General features: G+C 42.4%; 1 non-coding gene across 1 annotated transcript; it reads left to right on the top strand.

Moving 5' to 3' along the window:
* Positions 1–5,405: 5,405 nt before the first annotated feature.
* Positions 5,406–5,512, top strand: LOC141681658 (small nucleolar RNA R71). The gene has a single exon (XR_012559085.1). It is a non-coding gene; the product is annotated as a small nucleolar RNA R71 (small nucleolar RNA).
* The last annotated feature ends 258 nt before the right edge of the window (positions 5,513–5,770 follow it).

Here is a 5,770-nt window from a genome sequence, read left to right as displayed (position 1 = left end):
CAACCCTTCTCAGCAATCATTGGCAACAACTCACCATCCCTCCCCGATGCTAAGAATCCCCTCTCCTTCAAAATCGGCTTACCCAGAAGCCTAGTATACTCCTCCTCAGCAGCCCTATCAAACAAACGAGGCCTCGTAGCAGTACCCCTCGAAGAATCAGCAGTAGGAACAGTGTTGCTGCTATCAATAGTCCTGGATCTCTTGGGTGCCATCGAAATTGATAAAAAGTGTTTAAGATTTGTGTTTTTGAATATGAGAGAGAGTTTAAGGTTTGAAAGTGTATGGGGGAGTATATGGAATAGTTGTATGTATATATAGGGTAGAGATTAAGGTAAAATTTGATTAGGCGTGGGTCTGAGGGTTAAAAACATGGGTAATGGGAAGATAATTCGTGGATAGTGGGGCTGTGTTTTGATTTTTGATTTTTCAGATTTTTTTGGATTTTTATAAGGCTTAAAAAAAATTCTGCCAGTCGGGCCCTGAGCGGTCGCTCAGCAGAGCTGAGCGGGCGCTCAGGGGTCTTCTGGAATTTTTTTTCTTGCCCTATTTTTCTGATTTTTTTTATGGTTTTGGATAGGTTACTAACTTCTAAGGGTTCCTGTAACAACAAATCATGGGTTGCCTCCTAAGAAGCACTTCTTTTTCGTCATTAGCTTGACGTAGCGTACCTTAATCAAGTTGACAATAAAACGGCACTAACCACTTCCCGGTTTGCCTTTCCCCACATTAATGCTTCAAACGCTGACCATTAACCTTGAATGCTTGGTCCGGATCATTCTCAAAAATCTCCACCGCTCCATATGGAAACACAGTTTTGATAATAAAAGGTCCAGACCACCTTGATTTCAACTTTCTAGGAAAAAGTCAGAGACGAGAGTTGAATAAAAAAAGTTGCTACCCCGGCACAAATGACTTAGGATATAGCTTCCTGTCGTGCCACCTTTTCACTTTTTCCTTGTACATTTTGTTGTTCTCGTATGCTTGGAGTCGAAATTCGTCAAGTTCATTTAGCTGAAGTATTATGCTTCTTTCCAGCTGCATCTAGATTCAGGTTCAACTTCTTCAACGCCCAATAGGCCTTATGCTCAAGCTCCGCAGGTAAATGACATCCCTTACCATACACAAGTTGAAACGGGGACATCCCAAGTGGAGTCTTGTATGCTGTTCTGTAAGCCCAAACAGCTTCATCGAGCTTTAAAGACCAATCCTTCCTTGATGGACAAACAACCTTCTCTAAAATGCGCTTGATCTCTCTATTAGACACTTTCTCTTAACCATTCATTTGCGGATGATAGGTAGTAACAATACGATGATTCACATTGTAGTGCTGCATCATAGAAGTGAACTTATGGTTGTAGAAATGCGACCCTTCATCACTTATGATTACTCGTGGTGTTCCAAACCTTGTGAAAATCTGCTTATGAAGAAAATTCAACACTACCTTTGCATCATTCGTCGGCAGAGCTTTGACTTCTACCCATTTGAGACATAATCGACTACCAGCAAGATGTACTGATTATTGCAGGACGAGACAAATGGCCCCATGAAATCGATTCCCCAAACATCAAAGACCTCGACTTCAAGCATCACATTTAACGACATCTCATCCTTCCTCGTAAGATTTCCCACTCTTTGGCAACGATCACACCTTAAAACGAACTGATGAGCATCCTTAAACAACGTAGGCCAGAAAAAACCTGCTTGCAGAATACGAGCTGCCGTCTTCTCACCACCATAATGTCCACCATAAACTGTGGAGTGGCAGTCTCGTAATATCCCCTCCGTCTCACAGAATGGGATACATCTCCTGGTGATCTGGTCAGCTCCCTGTCTAAACAAATACGGTTCATCCGATATATACCACTTCACCTCATGCATAAACTTCTCTTTTGAGCTCTATTCATATTAGGAGGCATTATATTGCTGACAAGATAATTCACAATATCTACGAACCATGGCTCTTCCTCCTGAACTGCGAACAACTGCTCATCCGGAAAAGATTCGTTGATCAATGTCTTATCATGTGAAGTAGGCTCGGGATTCTCCAATCTAGAGAGATGGTCAGCTACTTGATTCTTAGTACCTTTTCGATCCTTGATCTCTAACTCAAATTCCTGTAGCAAGAGCACCCAACAAATGAGTCTAGGCTTCGAATCCTTCTTAGAAACCAAATAGAGGATGGTCGCATGATCAGTGAACACTGTCACCTTTGTCCCAAGCAAATAAGATCGAAATTTTTCGAAACCAAAGACTATAGCCAAGAGCTCCTTCTCAGTAGTGGTGTAGTTCATTTGAGCTCCATTCAAAGTCTTACTAGCATAGTAGACCACATGAAAGAGATTATTCTTGCGCTGCCCAAGAACTGCGCCCACCGTATAATCACTCGCATCACACATCATCTCAAAAGGCTCTATCCAATCAGGTGCCGTAATAACTGGTACAGTTATAAAACTCTTCTTGAGTGTCTCGAATGCCGTCAAGCATTCATCATCAAATTTGAAAGGCACATCCTTCTCAAGCAAGTTGCACAACGGCTTAGATATCTTCGAAAAGTCCTTGATGAAACGCCGAAAAAAACCTACATGACCAAGAAAACTACAGATTCCTTTCACAGAAATAGGTGGTGGAAGATTTTCAATGACTCCCACCTTGGCTTTGTCCACCTCAAGACCCTTGCTAGAGACCTTATGCCCAAGAATAATGCCTTCACGCAGCATAAAGTGACATTTTTCCCAATTGAGTACCAAATTAGTTTCCACACACCTTTTGAGCACCGCACGAAGATTATTCAAACATTCATCATACGAATGTCCAAAGACGGAGAAGTCGTCCATGAACACCTTGACATTATTTCCAATCATATCAGAGAATATAGCCATCATACATCTCTGAAAAGGGGCTGGGGCGCCACATAAGCCAAACGAAACTCTGCGAAAAGCAAATGTGCCAAATGGACAAGTGAAGGTAGTCTTTTCTTGATCCTCTGTTGCAATACATATCCGATTATACCCCGAATAACCATCCAGAAGACAATAATACTCATGGCCAGCCAACCTGTCAAGCATCTGATCAATAAATAGAAGAGGGAAGTGATCCTTCCTTGTGGCCTTGTTCAACTTTCTGTAGTCCATGCATACCCTCCATCCTGTGACTGTTCGTGTGGGGATGAACTCGTTCTTCTCATTTGCTACCACAGTAATACCTCCTTTCTTAGGTACATATTGCACGGGGCTCACCCAAGAACTGTCAGAAATAGGATAAATGATTCCTGCATCCAGCCACTTCAGAATTTCTTTCTTCACCACTTCTTTCATGATAGGATTAAGTCTTCGCTGTTGCTCAATGTCGGCTTACTACCTTCCTCTAGCAGAATTTTATGCATGCAGTATGAAGGGCTGATCCCTTTGATGTCTGCTATAGTCCATTCGATAGCCGATTTGAATTCTCTCAAGATCCTCAAGAGCTTGTCCTCCTCACTACCTGAAAGGTCAGATGCAATAATAACAGGTAAAGTAGATGCATCACCTAAAAAAGCATACCTCAAGTGTTCAGGCAATGGTTTAAGCTCCAAGGTAGTTGCTTCCCCAATAGATGGTTTGAGCTTTCCTTCAGTATTTTTGAGGTCAGAAGTACCAAGAGATTCAAATGACATGTCTAACTTTCACCTTCTAGGAGAAGCATTTAGATATTATAGTTGCTCATTGCCATCCTCATCCTCACTGTCAAAATCCCCCACTAAGGCTTTCTCTAATACATCAGAAATTAGCATATGATCAAGTTCTGAAGTAACTGCGGAATCAATCAAATCCACTTTTAAGCACTCCTCATCTTCTGTAGGGAATTTCATCGCTTTGAATACATTGAATGTCACATCCTGATCTTGCACCCGTATAGTAAGTTCACCTTCCTGCACATCTATCAAGGTACGGCCTATAGCCAAGAAAGGACTCCCCAAGATTATAGGAATCTTCTTATCTTCCTCGAAATCCAGAATAACAAAGTCTGCAGGAAAGAAGAGCTTATCCACCTTTACTAGCACATCCTCCACTATACCTCGTGGGTATGTAATAGAACGATCAGCCAATTGTAGAAACATGTAGGTGGGCTTTGAATCTGGCAAATTCAACTTTTTGAAGATCGACAACGGCATCAGATTGATGCTTGCTCCCAAATCACACAGGCACTTGTCAAAAGACAACTTGCCAATGGTGCAAGGAATGGTGAAGCTACCTGGATCTTTAAGCTTTGGAGGTAACTTTTGTTGCAGCACAGCACTGCATTCTTCCGTTAGAGCAACGGTCTCAAGTTCATCCAGTTTCACCTTCTTTGAAAGAATACTCTTCATAAATTTCGCATAACTAGGCATTTGCTCCAGAGCCTCAGTGAAAGGTATATTGATGTGAAGTTTCTTGAACACCTCCAGAAACTTACCGAACTGCTTATCCAGCTTTTGTTGTTGCAATCTCTTAGGGAAAGGTGGTGGGGGATAGAGCCGTTTCTTCCCTGTATTACCCTCAGGCAAAGTGTGTTCAACAGTAGTCTTCCTTGGTTCCGCCGCTTTCTCCCGTTGCTTAGCTTCTTCATCACCAACTTCAGCTTCTCCGTCTTTTGCTTTTTCAGCATCATTAACTTTTCCAGACCTTAAGGTAATAGCCTTGACTTGCTCTTTAGCTTCCTTCCTTCCTGGCACTTCAGTATCACTAGGAAGTGTGCCAGGTTGACGATTGAGCACTGCATTGGCTATTTGACCGATTTGATTTTTCAAGGTCTTGATAAAAACCGCCTAACTTTTGCACAACAGCTTAAGTTCCTCAAAATCAGCACTAGAGGGTGGAGCTGCACCTCCTTGTTGAGGATATGATTGCCTTTGAGCATAATGCTGTGGTTGCTGGAATCCAAGTGGATTAAAATGTTTACTTACGCCTTGCTGATATGGTTGCTGAATAATATTCTGATTATTATTCCAGCTGAAATTTGGATGATTTCTGTTGTTAGGATGATAAGTAGCCGGCACAAGGTGATACGGTCACTGATAATTGTTCACATACTGAACAGATTCATTAAAAAGAGAACACTGATCCATAGCATGAGAACCTACACAAAGCTCACAGACCATAGCTATCTGATTGACTCCATAGGTGGCTAAAGAATCAACCTTCATAGACAGCGCTTAGAGCTGCGCTGCAATAGCTGTAGTTGCATCAACTTCCAAAATACCTGCTACCTTCCCAGGCATCATCCTTTGAGTTGGGTTTTGATGCTCATTTGCAGCCATCGTCTCAATCAGATTATAAGCCTCAATATAGCTTTTGGCCCACAAGGCGCCTACAGCTACTGCATCGAGCATGGGCCGAGATTGGGCCCCCAAACCATTATAGAAACCAGTGATCACCATCCAATCAGGCATACCATGATGTGGACACTTTCTCAACATCTCCTTGTAGCGCTCCCAAGCTTCGCACATGGATTCTGTAGGTTGCTGCGTAAACTGAGTAAGAGCACTCCTCATAGCCGCAGTCTTCGCCATTGGATAGAACTTTACCAGAAACTTCTGTGCAAGATCTTGCCAAGTAGTGATGGACCCAGCTGGTTCAGAATGTAACGAGTCCTTAGCTTTATCCCTCAGAGAGAATGGGAAAAGCCTCAGCTTGATAGCCTCATCAGTCACACCATTATATTTGAAAGTACTACAGATCTCGACAAAATTTTCTTATGTGCATGTTGGGGTCTTCACTCGCAGCACCTCTGAAAGAAACGGAATTCTGCACCA

The sequence above is a fragment of the Apium graveolens genome, chromosome 8 (genome assembly GCF_009905375.1).
Source record: "Apium graveolens cultivar Ventura chromosome 8, ASM990537v1, whole genome shotgun sequence".
NCBI classification, from domain to species: Eukaryota; Viridiplantae; Streptophyta; class Magnoliopsida; order Apiales; family Apiaceae; genus Apium; species Apium graveolens.
The sequence above is the reverse complement of the archived record's forward strand: the minus strand, read 5'-3'. Positions and strand labels throughout refer to the sequence as shown.